This window comes from Oreochromis aureus, linkage group 9 (assembly GCF_013358895.1).
Source record: "Oreochromis aureus strain Israel breed Guangdong linkage group 9, ZZ_aureus, whole genome shotgun sequence".
In the NCBI taxonomy this organism is placed as follows: domain Eukaryota; kingdom Metazoa; phylum Chordata; class Actinopteri; order Cichliformes; family Cichlidae; genus Oreochromis; species Oreochromis aureus.
Window position 1 is genome coordinate 30507873 of NC_052950.1, and position 18818 is coordinate 30526690.

Sequence of the window (18818 nt, forward strand, 5' to 3'; positions counted from 1 at the left end):
TCACTGAGCACCAGTCACACACTGTTCTTTGCTTTAAATCCATCACAGTTCTGCAAACTAACCTGTTTATCCTGCACTAACCTGCAGAGGATCTTCATGCAGTCTTTAAATAACACAGTTGGTCTGCCTCAGATTGTTTTGCAGCATGTTTCACAATCTGAAAAAACATAATGTCACATGTACAGACCCACTGTCTGATTTCAACACATGAGGACTTACATGTAAGCTTTAACTAAATACTTATTAAAATCCCCATAAACCTTGAGTGGACAAACAATAGAAATTAAACTCTTTAAATAATAAATAATTTTTTTAAAAATACGAGTCAACATGAAATAGTTTAGCCTTTTTGCTTCCTGAATCATCTTTATTACATTCTATAAAAAAACATTCTTTAATAATTACATTCTTTAGCTAAGAAACACAATTCCAGAATAACAAATATATTTTTCTGCAACATATCTGAATAACAAAAAAGCTTAACTTAAAAAATGTTAAACATGACATATTTCACGCAGTAAACATTAAAATTTTTACATTTTCAAAGCAATGAGTAACATATTCATACATAATGTATGTTATCATGTCATGTGATTCAACAAAGTGAAGTTAACTCTGAACTTTGGTTAACAAACAGAATTCCTCTGAAACTTCCTCAAACCAATGAGCACCATATTTCCTGCATGCTGTATGCACTCATGTTTTCCAAAACATTTTTTGTACTACTTAGCTGTGTTGTTTTTGAAAAAGTTGTTGTATCTCATTAATGTAAGTCTCTCAAAGCGTTCACTTGACAGTCTGTTCCTTCTGGGTGTAAGCACAAGATTGCCGAGGCTAAAAAGCCTTTCGACTGGTGCGCTTGATGGTGTGGCTGTGTTGTACCTCAGTGAAATGGCCTTAATCCTGGGAAACTGGCTAAGAACACCCAGCTCAGTCCCAGCAGATTTCAAATATTCCATCACCTCTGTTTCAGCAGAGTAGGTACAGTCGTCCTCCTCAAATGAAAAAAAGTCATCAGTGGAGTTAGCAGGGTTCTTGTGATCTTGAGCAGGTTGTTTTTTGTTTTTTTTAAACATTTATTTATTGGTTTTAAACAGTTTTACATGGTGCACCGTGAGCATTAAAAAAAATAAATAATAATAATAATAAAGTAAAAAAATAAATAAAAATAAATAAATAAATAAAAACCACAACAACAACAGAAACAACATAGTAATAGAAACAAAAACAAAATAAACCATAACAAAAGGGAAGGACAGATATACAAATCAAGTTAGAGTTTCAAGCTGTTAAGTCCACAGTGTATATGTTGCAGTTCTCCAGAAAGTTGTAGAATTTTGACCATATAGCCCAAAACTTGTCCAGTTTATTTCTTAATGCATAAGTTATTTTCTCCATAGATAGTATAGATGTCAGTCCATTGAACCATTGAGATAGTCCACATATTTTTTGATTTTTCCAACACATAGCAATACAGCGCTTGGCTTCCAAAAGTCCAATCGTTAACAGAGCTCTATTGTTTGCAGCAGGTACAAAATTATTCGGGTATATATTTAAAATACATATTTTAGGATGAAGTGGAATCACATCACCAATAATTTGACTCAACAGATTTATTACCTTTTCCCAAAAGATTTTCACATGTGGACACTCCCATATACAGTGAAATAAAGTGCCCCTGTCCACTCCACACTTAATACAGGTGTCTGGGATGTTTGAATTAAAATAATGCATTTTTGACGGAGTAAGATATTGTCTTGTTAACCATTTATATTGAAGTAGTCGAGATTGCACATTAATTGTCTGACTCTGGGCCAAGGAGCATGATTTATACCACTCATCATCAGATATATCCCTTTGCAAGTCATTCCTCCAAGCCTCTAAAATAGACTGTTGATTCTTTGGAATTTTCCATAAATAATTTGTACAATGCAGAAACTTGGCCTCTCCCATTTAGATGCTTTATAACTGTGTTCTCTAGAGAGGAGTAGGTGGGGATTTCTAAGCTGTTACCTTGTATGGTTAAGATAAAATTTCTTACTTGAAGAAATTTAAAAAAATGTTTGACAGGAATAGAAAAAGTACTTCTAAGTTGTTCAAAAGACATAAGCGTATTATTTCTAAATATATCAGACACTTTTCTTATACCTTGATCAAACCAAAATTTGAAACCTGCATCCGCCCTACCAGGAAGAGAGTTGTTATTTCCAAATATCGGGGTAAACCTAGACAGTTGTATCATTTCTCCCAAGTAGTTATGTATTTCAAACCAGATCATTATAGTGTTTTTTAAAAAGGGATTCTTAGTTTGCTTATTTAGTGTCTTCCTGTCGGTTGAATAAAGATATAAGTTAGGGGGAATTTTGATTTCTGTAGACTCCATAGAAACCCACACTGGAATTTGCTCATTAACAAAATAAAACATTGCCGCTCTAATTTGAGCAGCCCAGAAGTACCACTTTAAATTTGGAAGTTGTAAACCCCCTCTTTCATAAGGAAGGTATAATAATGAGATTCTGAGTCTTGGTCTTCTGTTATTCCAGATAAAGTTTCGGAATAGTTTTTGCAAATCTAAGAAGAAAGAGTTTGCCTGAGTCATGTTCATTGCTTTGCCATACAACGTTGCATGCTGTGTTGTTGGCGGCATGTGTGAGCAGATGTAGCAGTCTTTAGTAGGTGTGCTGTCGTAGACATAGCGGTACCATGCATTGTTCATCCATGGGTGAATGTGGTCTTGTGTCATGTCACGAAGATGTGAGTTGTCATGTGTCCATCTTGTCTGCAGGTGGTGTTGTTCATCCTTTTTCTCTCGGGTGAGTGTTAATAAACTCACCAGGAGTGCAACATTAGCCACTAGGAGGACGGGTGTCTTCATGATGACCAGACACACCTGTGACCTCTGATGAGTAGACTACCGGCAAGAAGAAGAGGGCGGGGTGTACCCGATCAGCCCTTCCTCCACCAATAGATCACCAGGAGTTAGGGGTGTCGGCGTCTAAACGTTTAGGTTGTCACTCACTTTTTTGCAGTGGCTTTGATGGATCCAAGACGGTCTTTCTGCTATTTTGCAGGCAGTAGGTGTGGTGAGTAGCACTTGATAAGGACCTTCCCACCTTGGTGAACTCCAATTTTTCCTTTGGAGTACTTTGATCAGGATCCAATCACCTGGTTTCAACCTGCAAGATACTGGAGAGATGTCACTCGGCAGTTGGTTGTTTAGAACAATCTCTTTATTTTTCAAGTAATTTAGTCATCCATTCGGCTAGTGTAGTTTCTCTTATTGACTTATCTATGGGCTCACTTGTGATTGGTAGTGGAAATGGTCTACCGTGAGTGTGAGTTTCTGAGAACTTTGTGTCAGTCTCATCCACATTTTTACCAGGCCTATACACTCAGGCCATGGTCTCCCTGTTTCTTCCATGCATTTTCTCAGTCTCTGTTTTATTGTGCCGTTAGTTCTTTCCACTAGTCCGGCACTTTGCACTTCCAACAGTGCACAGTGGTGTTTGATGCTAAATCCTAGTGCTTCAGAGACCTTACTGATTACTTCATTAACAAAATGTGTCCCATTGTCTGATCTTATCAGAGTGGGGGATGCCATATGTTGGAATGAAATGGTTGCATAAACATTTTGCTACTGAGATGGCGTCTGCTTTTTTTTTTTACTGGATAGATTTCTGGCCATTTTGAGAATACGTCTATGATCACTAGAGCGTATTTTGAGCCTTGGCATTCGTGTAGCTCAATAAAATCCATGTGGATTGTATGAAAAGGATGAGGTTGTGTACATTATGTTTTTGGCAAATCGTGCATATTCTGACAGATTTCCAAAATTTTATCTACCACCCCTCCCTCCTGTTGACACATGATTGTGTGTGTCAATAATGCTGCTGATTTGTGTAGGGATTTTGGTAGTATTGGTTTGCCATTACAAGTCATCAAATCATTTTCTAGCTGTGCTCCACCTTTTAACCATTTCCTTCGTTCTGTAGTTGGTGCGGCTTTTCGTTCATTTATAAGCACATCAAGTGGTACTTGCATTGAGGAGTCAGACATTAATGTGTCTATAGTTTGTTGTGCTGCTGCTTTTGCGGCTTTGATCTGCGAAGTTATTGCCTTTAGTGACCTCTGAGTTGCCCTTCTGGTGTGCAGCACATTTACATAATGCTAACTGTTTTGGAAATATTATCACTTCCAACAGTGCCTTCAAAAGATTTCCATGTTGCAGTTGGGTTAGGGGAACAGGCACGTATGACAGCTGTGAGTTCTGCGCTCTGTGCAGAGTGTGAGGAAGTTAAGTTAGTGTGAGGAAGTTAGTGCGTTTGCTTCTAAAATTGTGTCTACTGTGGTTACCGCATAACCTACAGAGTTCCGCCCAAGGCTACTTTTGGACGCTGAACCGTCTACAAAGATATCAACGAAACCAGCCTGTGGGGTGCTGTGAAGGTCAGCGTGTGATACAGCATACAGCAATTCTGATATATAATAGTGTAAGCAAAATGCCTGCATAGGAAAGTTGTCTGGCATGTGTCAAACTTCTGAGTTAGGAAAAACCTCGCATTGCTTACAGTTCATAGCTCACAGCTCTAAAACTAGGCATCAACAAATCATATGCCCAAATCATTATGTGTCACTGTGATCCACAAGTATGATCACAAATTTGTTTTCCAAACTTACTAAGCAAACAAACAAAAACAAAACAAATTGCCTATGGCATCAAGGCTTTGCGTTCATGTTAATTGAGTGTAAGCTGCTTTCTTCATTGCAAGTGTTTGTTACAATAAGGTTTAATTCATGCATCTTATCACTGAGTTCTGAATTCAAACTACCTCTTCTGACCCTTTCCAAAAATAATTTCACATATAACAATTTGAGTATGTGTTGTCTGTTCATTAATATAGTTGTCAATTATTTCTGTCATTATTTCGCCTTCCTTTGTTTATGACATGGCGGACATCTCTAAACAATCATGAGTTCAGCCTTCAATTTCAACCCAATTATACCCTGTATTCTTGCACTCGCACCTTCCCAATTAATCTATGCTTTTGACACTGTACTCGAGGTTCCAGGTTGAGAGAAATCCACCTGTATTGACACACTAAAGCATACAATTAATATCATTATCATTACTGTTTGTAAAACATTCATTCGCTTCATCTTCTTAGAGTTTAACTCGTCTGTTTCTCTCTGTGAGCTGTCTTGACACACCACAGGCACACACATTTCCTGTTTCTGCAGACTAATCGAACTCTTTTGTTTCTCTTTGTATTCATAGTCTATAAACCCTCTTTAATTCTACTAAATCTTGATCTAAAACCAATACACCTTTATGTCACGCTCACGCTTCTAAATAGAGGCCTTTCAGACATCAGGAATCATCACACACACTGCCTTTTCTCTCAAACTTCCACTTGTTCACTCACTCTACTATGAACCTTTGTGGTGTTATTATTACCTATATTTTATTATTTTTGTACAGATCACACCCAATCACTCAAAACCTACTACTCAAACTCCATTTATACAATTGTAGTGAGCAAAACCAGCATCTCAGTCACAGGCATTTAGCAACATTTGCAAACAATAGTTATAAAGCTCAATAACACTCTAAACCGAAAGCAACAATCTCCATGCGCGTCACCGCTCCTCATTAGCTTGGTAGTGTCCACATATTTAATTCAGCTTCTCAATCTTGTAGCTTTAGCTGTTGTATACAGGGTTTGGCTCATTAGTTGTTAGTATAGGTTTGCTCTTCATCTTAACAAAGTCTCATCTAAGATGACAGGTTTACAAGCAGGTCAGGTGTCTCTATGCACCTGATTAGTGTAGTTATTTTCTTCATCTCATATATCATTGTACTGAGTTTGAGCAAACCTTAAGCTTGATTTAGACTACTTTTAACAATCATTCACCTCATATCATAACTGACTGAGGTGCCTCTTCTTATTAATAGTATGTCATTATTAATGTTATCATTGTATTGTTTTTTCCTTTTTTTATAACAGCAATAGTATATTACAATACACTACTTTACTACTTTACTACTAATATACAATAGTATATTAGTTTATATTTTATTATGTATCCATCACGGGTCTGTGTGAATCTGCAGCTTCACACCTTCCCAAGCTGGAGACATTTGCTTTTCCTTGGCTGAACAATGACACAGCCGTAATATACCTTATGCATTTCTCTTTTTATTTGATATATTTTCGTGTGAATTATCTGGTTTCACGCATTCTATTCATTCAGCTTGGTTGTCTTCCCAATTTTGTTTCATTGTTAATACCAGTTTACAGGTTGTTATCCTTTCTATTCTATTATCAGTTTGAATACATTAGATAAGCTCTACTTTAATTTAAGTTAACCTGATAAGAGATTTTTTAAGGATTTGGGGATTTTTATTATGTTATGCTTAAAAGTACGTTTCTTTATCTAAATGTGTTTGCTCTTTTCAGTATTCAGCTTAAACTCTGCAACTCTGTGCAGACTCCTAAATGGGGAAGTTACACAGGAAGCCTGCAGTTCTATTTTCTCTCTTCCTGTATGTGCTCTCTGAATAAAGACTCTTTCTTTTTACTGCAGGGAGCGAGTCTCCCTAAGTCTCACCCGTGTACACGTTAAACCTGTCTGAGCGTTTTTATTCCGACCTGAGTTGCAATACAGGAAAACTCCTGACATAACCTTAATTTAACCTTTTGTTTATTCCACTTCATTCCTCTTTCCATGCTTTAAAATACAACTCTTGTGTATGCTTTGATTTCTTTTTAGCATCCTTTTCAGTATTTATTTCTGCTTGGAGGGTTTCTTTTAATTTAGTTATTCATTTTCCCTCCCACGTGGGACATTTAGGTTTTCTTTTGGATTTTTCCATCTACATGCACTAATTTGTCTGGCGCCTGGACATTTTTTCTCTAACCACTGCTCGTCAGCAGTGAGTTTTGAAGCTTCGTTACCCATTTTAATCCTTTTAATTTTAATTTTAATACTTTAATACTTTACATCTACACAACTGCGGCACCTTCTCTGGCACGAGAATCGAGAGAGGTAGTTGACACGGCCTTCTACTTTCAAGCTATTCTTGAAAGCGGTGTCACCTTTACGTGATGAAACACGACCTGTTTCTCTCTTTTCACCAGTACTTGGGTGGCCAACAGCAAACAAAATAGTGGAATAGTTCAGCCTCCTTATTGTGCTGTAAAATCAACTTATTCCACCAACAAAAATAAAACAACAACAACAATACCTTTTCAACGCGTTCTACGTCTTACGGACGAGGTTTATCTAAAAAAACTTCCAGCCCCTTTCCGGGCGTGCGTTTACTTCTAGAAACCCTTCTAAAAAAGCTTCCAGCCCCTTTTTCAGGCGAGCGTTTACTTTTAGAAATCCTCCTAAAATAGCTTCCAGCCCCTTTCCGGGCAAGCGTTTACTTCTAGAAACCCTTCTAAAATAGCTTCCAGACCCTTTTTCAGGCGAGCGTTTACTTTTAGAAATCCTCCTAAAATAGCTTCCAGCCCCTTTTTCAGGCGAGCGTTTACTTTTAGGAATGCTACCAACCCCTCTGGGCGAGCCTAGACGTTTTACACAAGGTGTCTGAGAGTGTTAATATTCACCTGGTTGCTGATTCACTGCCGGTCTCTCAGGTCCACCTCATCGACCCCCACCGCCGTGGACCACTTTTAAGAACGCTGGCCAGAACCCGAATTCACGTCTCTGGACTTTATCCTGTACCTGGACAGGAGCTGTCGACAGACTTCAGCGCGGGCTTCTCACGACGGCAGGACTCGATGAGGTTTTCCTGTGGGATCTCACAAAAATGCTTTGTCCCATCCAGCTCGAAGGACCAAGAAATGTCAGGAGTTTTCCTGTATTACAACTCAGGTCAGAATAAAAACGCTCAGACAGGCTTAACGTGTACACGGGTGAGACTCAGGGAGACTCGCGCCCTGCAGTAAAAGCAGCCTTTATTCATAGCTTTTTCATAGACGTACAGGAAGAGATAAAATAGAACTGTGCTGCGTGCAGGCTTCCTGTTGAGTCTGCACTTCCCCATTTAAGTGTAACTTCCCCATTTAAGCTGAACACTGAAAGAGCAAACACATCTAGATAATGAAATGTACTTTTAAGCATAACATAATAAAAATCCTAAAAAATCTCTTAACACACTTATTCCAAAGCCAAACAAAGACTTACTTCTTATTGATAATTGGAGACCCATCTGTCTGCTCAATAATGACTATGAGATTATGGCTTTAGTACTTGCTAACAGAATTAAAGAGTTCTTGGATACAATTATCGATGAGACACAATCAGGCTTAATGAGAAATAGACACATTTCTAATAACATTAGACTGGTTTTAGATCTACTTGATTACTCTGATTTGGTATCTGACAATAGCTTCATTCTCTTCCTGGATTTTTAAAAGGCCTTTGATACAATTGAACATCAATTTATTTTCCACTCTTTTAAGAAATTTGGCTTTGGATAATTTTTCTGTAAAGCTTGAAAACCTTGTACACGAATGGCAATAGCTCAATTAAAATGATTAAGACTCCACCCTAAGATTTGACCTGTTATACAAGGAATCACCATAGCTGATAAGGAGCTCATCATCAGCCAGCTAGCTGATGACACCACTCTTCTTGAAGAATGCAAATCAAATCCGTCTAGCCCTTAGTGTTATTAGTGATTTCTCTGAGGCATCTGGTTTATGTCTAAATCTAAAAAATATGAATTTCTAGCAATTAAAGACTGCACTGCAAATGCTGTCTGTAACATTTCTGTTAAACAAGAAGTCACATACCCAGGACTGTTAATATCCAAAGTCCAAAAGTCAAGATGCTCGTCAAACTTTAAAAAAAGAAAAATAAAGTACGTTCTAAATGAAGCTTCAGACGTCACTAATCACGTGACTCTGGCCAAACGAATCAAGCCTCGACACAGTGCTTCTGAAGTAGCGTGTTGATCTTTTTGACACACGCACCGGAGCGTCAGCTTCAAGCGGACCATCACTACCTCTCACATCTAAAGGTTGGTGTCAAGGTAACTTTGAACTGAGTTCAGTCAATCTCGAGTTTTTCGAAGTTTTCTGAATGAAGTTTTCTGTTGCTCTCTGTGAGAGAAGACCGTTAAAGGCGAGGCTCTCCAGAGTGTAGCAAAACAGGAAACAGCAGCTGGGTGTGTGTAAGTGTGCAAACGAATAGTTTAGAAGTGCAAGTGAGCCACGAGTATAGAAAGGTCAAGTTTAGTGAGTTGTTTTTCTCACCACTGATCACGCGCTCAACACTCTACACATACTTGTATCACTGCTTGCCGCTCTCAAGCATCAGTATTGTACAATTCTGGGCGTCACATGATTTGAGGGTGTTACCATATAACGGAAATCTCCATTGTTCTGTAGCAGTGGTTCTCAAACGTTTCACAATGAGTTTCACCCTTACGAGCGATATTCATAGCGCAGTAGTATTTGCCTATTTAACACCACATACACATACTTGCCAACATTCTATCTTTATACAACACACACACACACACACACACACACACACACACACACACACACACACACATACATATGTGTATATATAAAAAAAAAAAAAAACCCAGCACGCCCCTGCGGGTGGTTTATCCTTCAAGCTCGGGTCCTCTACCAGAGGCCTGGGAGCTTGAGGGTCCTGCGCAGTATCTTAGCTGTTCCCAGGACTGCGCTCTTCTGGACAGAGATGTCCAATGTTGTTCCCGGGATCTGCTGGAGCCACTCGCCTAGCTTGGGAGTCACCGCACCTAGTGCTCCGATTACCACGGGGACCACCGTTACCTTCACCCTCCACATCCTCTCGAGCTCTTCTCTGAGCCCTTGGTATTTCTCCAGCTTCTCGTGTTCCTTCTTCCTGATATTGCTGTCATTCGGAACCGCTACATCGATCACTACGGCCGTCTTCTTCTGTTTGTCTACCACCACTATGTCCGGTTGGTTAGCCACCACCATTTTGTCCATCTGTATCTGGAAGTCCCACAGGATCTTAGCTCGGTCATTCTCCACCACCCTTGGGGGCATCTCCCATTTTGACCTTGGGACTTCCAGGTTATACTCAGCACAGATGTTCCTGTACACTATGCCGGCCACTTGGTTATGTATGTTCCATGTATGCCTTGCCTGCTAGCATCTTGCACCCTGCTGTTATGTGCTGGATTGTCTCTGGGGCATCTTTACACAGCCTGCACCTGGGGTCTTGCCTGGTGTGATAGACCCCAGCCTCTATGGATCTTGTACTCAGAGCTTGTTCTTGTGCTGCCATGATTAGTGCCTCCGTGCTGTCTTTCAGTCCAGCCACTGGTAGGATTTCTGGATATCATCCACCTCCTCTATCTGCCAGTGGTACATACCGTGCAGGGGCCTGTCCTTCCATGATGGTTCCTCGTCTCCCTCCTCTTTCTTGGGTTTCTGCTGCCTGAGATATTCACTGAGCACTCGGTCAGTTGGGGCCATCTTCCCAATGTATTCTTGGATGTTCGTTGTCTCATCCTGGACTGTGGTGCTGAAACTCACCAGTCCCCGGCCCCCTTCCTTCCGCTTAGCATACAGCCTCAGGGTGCTGGACTTGGGGTGAAACCCTCCATGCATGGTCAGGAGCTTTCTTGTCTTGATGTCAGTGGCTTCTAGCTCCTCCTTTGGCTAGCCTATTACCCCAGCAGGGTACCTGATCACGGGCAGGGCGTAGGTGTTGATGGCCCGGATCTTGTTCTTACTGTTCAGCTGACTTGCCTGACCCTCTGCAGGTATTTGGTGGTTGCAGCCTTTCTAGCGGCCTCTTCATGGTTCCCATTTGCCTGCGGGATCCCCAGGTACTTGTAACTGTCCTCTATGTCTGCAATGTTGCCTTCTGGTAGTTCAATCCCCTCAGTTCTGACTACCTTCCCTCTCTTTGTTACCATCCGACTACATTTCTCCAGTCCGAACGACATTCCAATGTCATTGCTGTATAGCCTGGTAGTGTGGATCAGTGAATCGATGTCTCGTTCACTCTTGGCATACAGCTTGATGTCATCCATGTACAGGAGGTGGCTGACAACTGCTCTGTTCCGTAGTCAGTATCCGTAGCCAGTCTTGTTAATGATCTCACTGAGGGGGTTCAGGCCTATGCAGAACAGCAGTGGGGACAGAGCATCTCCTTGGTAAATCCCGCACTTGATGGTGACTTGTGCTATGGGCTTGGAGTTGGCCTCTAGTGTTGTACGCCACATCCCCATTGAGTTCCTGATGAAGGCTCTTAGGGTCCTGTTGATCTTGTACAATTCTAGGCATTCCAGTATCCAGCTGTGGGGCATTGAGTCATAGGCCTTCTTGTAATCAATCCAGGCAGTGCACAGGTTGGTCAGTCTGGTCTTGCAGTCTCGGCTGACTGTTCTGTCTACCAGTAGCTGGTGTTTTGCGCCTCTGGTATTCTTGCCAATCCCTTTCTGTGCCCCGCTCATGTATTGACCCATGTGCCTGTTCATCTTAGCCGATATGATGCCTGACAGGAGCTTCCATGCAGTACTGAGGCAGGTAATTGGTCGGTAGTTGGATGGGACCGGTCCCTTCTTGGGGTCCTTGGGGATCAGGACCGTCCGACCTTCGGTTAGCCATTCCGGGTGTCTCTCGTTAACTAGGAGCTGGTTCATCTGTGCTGCCAGACGCTCGTGGAGTGCAGTCAGCTTCTTCAGCCAGTAGGCGTGAACCATGTCGGGCCCTGGTGCTGTCCAACTCTTCATACTGGAGACCCTTTCTTCGATATCTGCCACTGTGATGGTTACTGGACCCTGTTCAGGGAGGTTGCTGTGGTCTGCCCTCAGATCCACTAGCCACTGAGCATTGCCGTTATGGGTTGCTTCTCCCATATGCTCTTCCAGTATTGCTCCGTCTCCAGCCTTGGTGGTGCTGTTCTCTTATTGTTCCCTTGCCACTGAGAGTACACCTTTGCTGGTTCTGTGGAGGACAGCTGGTTTATTCTCCTGCCTTCGATCTCTCTGGTGTACCTCCTCAAGCGGCTGGCCAAGGCTGTGAGTCTTTGCTTGGCAGTTTCCAAGGCCTCAGGTATGGACAGCTTGCTGTATTTCTTATGCACCTTCTTTGTCGCGCCTTTCTGCAACTCCGTTAGTGCTACTTTGATCTTGCCCTCTAGCCTCCTTCTCCATGGAGGGTACTGCCCCTTGTGGCTGTTCAACTTGTAGCCAAGCATCTCACTGATCACTGCTGCCGTAGTGTAGATCAGCTTGTTAGTGTCGGTAATCGTGGTTGTAGGTATCATCCGTAGTGCTGCATTAACATCATCTAGCAGACCTTCTGAGGGTACTTCACGTAATCTTGGTAACCGGCTACGGGGATCCAGGATTCAAGCTTGGCCATGATCCTATCTTTCAGGTCAGTTCCTCTCGCACTCAACGATCCTTCTCCTATCGCACTTGGGGCTTTGTACCCAATCTCGGTGGGGTGATGATATCTCCCCCTGACCTGGCGCCCTGACTCCTCCTTGCCGTAGCATTTATGTTGTACCTCGTCAATCTCTAGCTGTGATAGCAGTCCCTTCTTCGAATGTTGGAACACTGAGCTACTAGTTGTTTTCGCCGTCATTGTGGATGTTGGGTATCAAGAATCCATAGGTCCCTCATCCTATTCATGTAACCCCTTCCGCTAGGGTTACTTGCGTAGTAGCATTCCAACAACGCCCTGTTAATAATTTACGTCAGTATCGGACCGATACCGATACGTAACATCTGATCAGGCCATCTCTAGTTTGGTGCCTTTTTCTTAATGTAAAAAACCCTCAGGTTACAATCAGACATTTTTCTTCACTGAACCTGTTGGGTCTAAACTCAGACCCTGCTGTCTCCAGGACTTATTCCGTGAAAGAAAAACAAGACAACAGCGATCGATCGATTTACTTGCAAGGGAGGCCTCGTCGGTATCTCAGAAACGCACTTCGAATCTCATTAGCCCCCCCCCCCCAAAGAAATTCCTTTCACCACAGAGTTAAAACAATGTAGAGATGGTAGCATAAAAATGACAACATTTAACAATTCACTTTAACAGAACCAAGCTGGTCGTTTTACCAGCTCAGCTCTAATTCATATGACAGATAATATATGGTATAAACATCTAGATGATGGGAAAGTGGTATTCTTGGACTTTAGTCCTGCATTTGATTTGATAAATTTTGATCTTTTGATTGATAAACTAAAATGTTATTGATTTTCACCAGCTGCTCTGTGCTCGATGAAAAGTTATTTGTCTGGAAGACGGCAAAAGGTTTATTATAATGTTTATTTCTCCGAGGACTGCGACATGAACTGTGGTCTACCCCAAGGCAGCTGCCTCACTTCTCTATTCAGTTTTCGCAAACGGTCTGCAATATGTCTTGGCTTAATCTTGGGTATGCCAATGATTCCACCATGTTTTATTCAGCCAGTGACAACTCTGAATTGACCAGCATGTCACAACAAAATTTGCTGAATGTGTTTGACTGGATATGGTAAATGGTAAATGGCCTGTATTTATATAGCGCTTTTCTAGTCCCTAAGGACCCCAAAGCGCTTTACATATCCAGTCGTTCACCCATTCACACACACATTCACACACTGTAAGTAAAAACAACATGATTTTAAATGTATCTAAATCCAAATCTACCGTATGTTAATTAGAAGCAGATTAGTCAACAGCCCACAACTGAGTCTTTCCATAGCCAGTGTTAGAACACGTCACCCAGATTAAACTACTCGGCGTTACCATAAATCACCACCTTTCATGGTCTCAGTACATCGACTCTGTTATTAAGAAAACGGGACAAGGCATAGCTATGGCTATGAAATGCTCTTTCTGTATCACTTCTTCAATTATGAAAGATGTCATTAATGCACTAGTAATGTCTCATCTGGAGTATTGTTCAATCATTTGGTCAGCAGCTAATAAGACAGATCTTAACAGACTTCAGTTAGTCCAGAATAAGGCGTCCAGATTAGATGTTCATACTATACTAATTAAAAATGGACCGATCGTCGCCTCACAAAATGCCCTACTTGGCGTAACCCAGCTTTGCTTATCAGAGAAGTATGTGTCACTCGATAGAGCGGCTGTTGTCTGCGAGACCTGTCGGCGAACTGGTGGAGCATTTGGAGCCTCACTACATGCTTCCAAACCGCAGCATTTTTAATCTTAATCTTTTCCATACTGAGGCGAAAAGGAAACGATTTGTCCCGTACTTCAGCTAGAATGGGGAAAACAAGACTCTGGAGTTAGTCTGTGTCCTTAAGCTGCAGCTGCCTCTTCTTCTCTCATGTTTTCTAAGTAGCTGACAGCTGGTAACTGTGCAGGGGCGGCTCTAGCAAAGCTTTGCCAGGGGGCAGGTAGGGCATTAACAAGAAAAGGGAGGCACAAAAAGTACTTTTCTTTGTTATTTCAGTTGTCCATTGTGTGTGTGTGTGTGTGTGTAGGTGGTTGTGGGTGTGTGTATGTTCAGTCCATGAGTTTAACGTGGGTCAGATGTCAGGAGGCAGAGTTCAGAAGTCTGACAGCTGTGGGGAAGAAGCTGTTCCGGTACCTGGTGGTCTTAGTTCAGAGGCTCCTGTAGCGCCTCCCAGAGGGCAGGAGGGTGAAGAGTCCATGTGATGGGTGACTGGGGTCTTTGATGATTTTCCCAGCCCTTTTCAGACACCGCTTCCTGTAGATGTCCTTTATGGCAGGAAGTGGTGCTCCAGCGATGCGCTGGGCAGTTTTCACAATCCTCTGCAACGCCTTCCGGTCCGAGGCGGAGCAGTTCCCGTACCAGACTGTTATACAGTTGGTCAGGATGCTCTCAATGGTGCAGCGATAGAAGTTCACCAGGATGTCTGAGGACAGGTGGTTCTTCCTCAGAGTCCTCAGGAAGAAGAGGCGCTGGTGAGCCTTCTTGACCAGCTTGGAGCAGTTGGTCGTCCAGATGAGATCCTCGGAGATGTGGACTCCAAGGAACTTGAAGCTGCTCACACGCTCCACAGCCGTCCCCTTAATGTAGACGGGTGGATGTGGGTCAGCATTCCTCCTGTAGTCCACGATGAGCTCCTTGGTCTTCTCGGTGTTAAGCAGCAGGTTGTTTGTGTCGCACCACTCAGCCAGACGATCCACCTCCTCCCTGTAGGCGGCCTCATCGTTGTCACTGATGAGGCCAATCACCGTGGTGTCATCTGCAAACTTAATGATGGTGTCAGAACCATCGGCAGGTCTGCAGTCGTGGGTGAAGAGGGAGTAGAGGAAAGGGCTCATTTGGTATAACAGAATAGCTTTAGTGTCTTGTTTTTAAAACTTGAGTATGAACTTATACAAAATGCAGCAAGATATTTATTTAAAAAGCAGTTGTATTGATTACAAAAAACGCTATATTGGATTCATATCGGTATCGGCAGATATCCATATGATATCGGAATCGGTATTGGACATTAAAAAGTGGCATCGTGCCATCTCTAATACTAATATCGATAAAATGCATTATCAACTTTCTTGGCTTCCTGTACAGGCTCAAATATTCTATGGCTTACTTGTAGTTATAAAGAACGCAATTCTGTTAAACACACCACATTTATTTCTGCTCAGCTGCAGTATCCAGATGAAATACATAATGATATTACACGATTTTCAACAAACTGCAATTTAGTAAATCCTCGAGTTAAAAGTAACATTTTGTAAAACTGTTATATTTAGAGCAACTTTCAAATGGAATAAATTGCCTTATACAATCAGAGAATTAGCAACTATTCAAAACTCCAGTGAACATTTAAAAGCCGATTTACAGAACTTTTAGTTGTTGTAAATATTGTAAGAGATGATTTGTTTTTGATATTTGTGTAATGTGTCTCAATGTTATTGATAATATTATTATTGTTATTATTGTTTTTTTGATTGTTTATATTTTAATTGTGAAACCTCACTGTGGATGTAAGAGCCAAATTATGTGGATATCTTGAATTCACTTTATTGTATAATATTTTATGTGATTGTATTTGACGGAAGATGAGCAACATCTGTTGTGGAAGCTAATGGGGTTCCTTTTGAATAAATAAATAAACAAACATAGGATTTATTATCACTGAATAATTATGTATAAATCTATAAAAATTATAGAAATATGTATTAGAAACAACAACTCTGTGTGTGTGTGTGTGTGTGTGTGTGTGTGTGTGTGTACAATCAAGAGGGATGGGCTTGATTTTGGTGTTGGAACAGTCATGAATTATTTTTAACACCAGGTTGGATGTAATGTGTTAGAACTACCAGCAGGTGGGGATAAGAGACCTTTAAGGTGTTTGGTGCCACACTCCACCTTCAGGTTTAAAACTAGTGTTAATGGAGGGAGTTTGAAGGTTGAGTTTGTTCCACGACTGCATTTCACTCACTGCCTCTGTTTGTATCTCTGTCACTGCAGGACCAACATGGAGCGAGAAGTCGGCGCTCTCAGGAGGCCGACAAACCTCACAGAAGAAAGGGAGAGAAAAAACACACCTGTGATGAGTGTGGGAAGGATTTTACTGAGAAGGCTAATCTAAAACGTCATCAGGTCATCCACACTGGAGAGAGACCGTTCAGCTGTGACTTGTGTGGAAAGTCTTTTTCCTGGAAGGGTTCCCTAAAAAAACACCAACTCATCCACAGTGGAGTTAAAGCGTACAGCTGTGATCAGTGTGGCAGAGCTTTTACTCACAGTAGCAGCTTACAGAGTCATCTAGTTACCCACTCTGGAATTAAGGCATACAGCTGACATCTGTGGAAAAACTTTCAGCCGGAGAGGGCACCGAAATACACACCTACGCATTCACACCAGACATGTTGTGTACTGCTGTGAACAGTGTGGCAAAGAGTTTATAAGAGACGCACAGTTACAAGAACACATGTTTACCCACACTGAGGGACGACCTTATCAATGTGGCCTGTGTGAGAAGACTTTTAAATCTCCACGTCACCTGAGAGAACACCAACAGATCCACACCAGAAAGAGACTCTACAAGTGCAGTTACTGTGAGGTATGTATTTATATTGTTATCTTGTCATTTTAGCCTGACTGTTTGGAACAACTCTGCTCATTAAACTGTGTTAGCATGTTAGCAATTCTACTGCATGGAAAAGCAGCTCTGAGTGATTATTCAGATTTTCATGTCAGTTATGATTTTAGTATTACTGTAGTATTATGGTGGTAGTATTGTAGTTATTGCAGCCCAGTAAACTGAGTGTGTTAACTGAAACAGTAAAATGTAATTGGACGTCTGCAGAGATGCTCTTTATTTCAGGCGACGTTCAGGATAAAAGTGTTGAAGGACTGACTTACACTGTCTTTGTGTCTTTGTTTAGAAGCAGAGCGACACAGATGGATCCAGTTCTCAACCCTGTCATCACTGTGGTGGTGGGAAAAACTTTTGTTGTGACCTCTGTGGAAAAACTTTCAGTTGGAAAGCGGACCTAAAAAGACATCAACATAGACACACTGGAGACAAACTGAAATACTGCAAAGAATGTGGGAGAAGCTTCACCACATCACGTGACTTAAAAAAACATGAACTGATTCACAGTGGGGTTAAAAAGCACCTTTGTGATCAGTGTGGGTCATCCTTCACCACTGCAAGTGACCTTAAAAGACACAAACGAGTCCACACAGGAGAGAAACCATACAAGTGCAGACACTGTGACAAAAGCTTCTCACACTCAAATGGTCGTAACAATCATGAACGTACACACATGGAAGGAAACTACAGCTGTGACCAGTGTGACAAGAGCTTCAGGAATCTCAGTTCATACTCCAAACACAAACGATCCCACGTTACTAATAAACTGTTTCACTGTTACCAATGTGCCCAAACATTCACCTCATTGTCTGCTCTGTGCAAACATCAGCGTGATCACTCAGGGCTGAAATCACTCCCATCACAGTGAATCTGAAGAGACAGAAAGATCCTCTGGTTTCAGTGTCAGACTCAAAAAGCTTGAGATCAGGCTCCACAGAGTTCAGATAGAATCATTTAAACTTGTGTTGAACTGAACTGGTTGCTGGGCTGAACTTCTACATAATACAGATTTACATGGGATCTTATTTTCTGTCGTTTTACTGAGTCAGTTTTGTCCTTTTTCTCTGTCCTGGTTTTGCTCGTCTGTAAATAATTGAAACTCAGTCAAATAGTTCATTGTTCTCCAGCAAAACGTTTTGGAAACTCATGTTTAACCTTTAAAACTCTGACATGTTTTAGCACACAAGGCTTCATCGGGGAGTTCACTCATGATTGGACCATGAGAATAAAGGTTTTTAGTTCTTTCAAAGAGAGGCTTGGAGCTGTTCTTCATTTCTATATGATTCTTCTTGCATCTAAACAAAGATGATTATGATGATGATGAGTCATTTATGAAAAAGAAGCAAAAACAATATTGTTGTATGAGGATTTTTATGGCAGATTTTGTGCATCAACATTTTTGTACATGAAAATGTTGAAAGGATGCAAAGGAGGAGGAGGGCACAAGAGCTCAGCACGTGATACTGACTGGAAGCAACACAGCTGCTGTTGACAAAGCAGCAGAGTCAGATATGAATCTGTATTGAATTCATCGTGTAAATATACCAGATTTATCCACATACGCTAGTTTTCACCTGTTTTTAACTTTCATTAAGTTTACTTTTAGTTTATTTTTACTTTCTTAAGACGCAGGAGAATCTGATTCATCATGATTGAGCATTTCATTAAAGTAATGTTTAAAAGACATTTCTCGTTTGTTCTTTCAGCTGCAGCCTCGCTGGTGTTTAACTGTCTGACAGTAAAGAAGATAAAA

General features: G+C 41.3%; 1 long non-coding RNA gene across 1 annotated transcript; it reads left to right on the forward strand.

Moving 5' to 3' along the window:
• The first annotated feature begins 8699 nt into the window (after positions 1–8699).
• LOC120441912 lies at positions 8700–17843 on the forward strand. Its single transcript, XR_005614373.1, has 3 exons — positions 8700–9031; positions 16435–17029; positions 17355–17843. It is a non-coding gene; the product is annotated as an uncharacterized LOC120441912 (long non-coding RNA).
• The last annotated feature ends 975 nt before the right edge of the window (positions 17844–18818 follow it).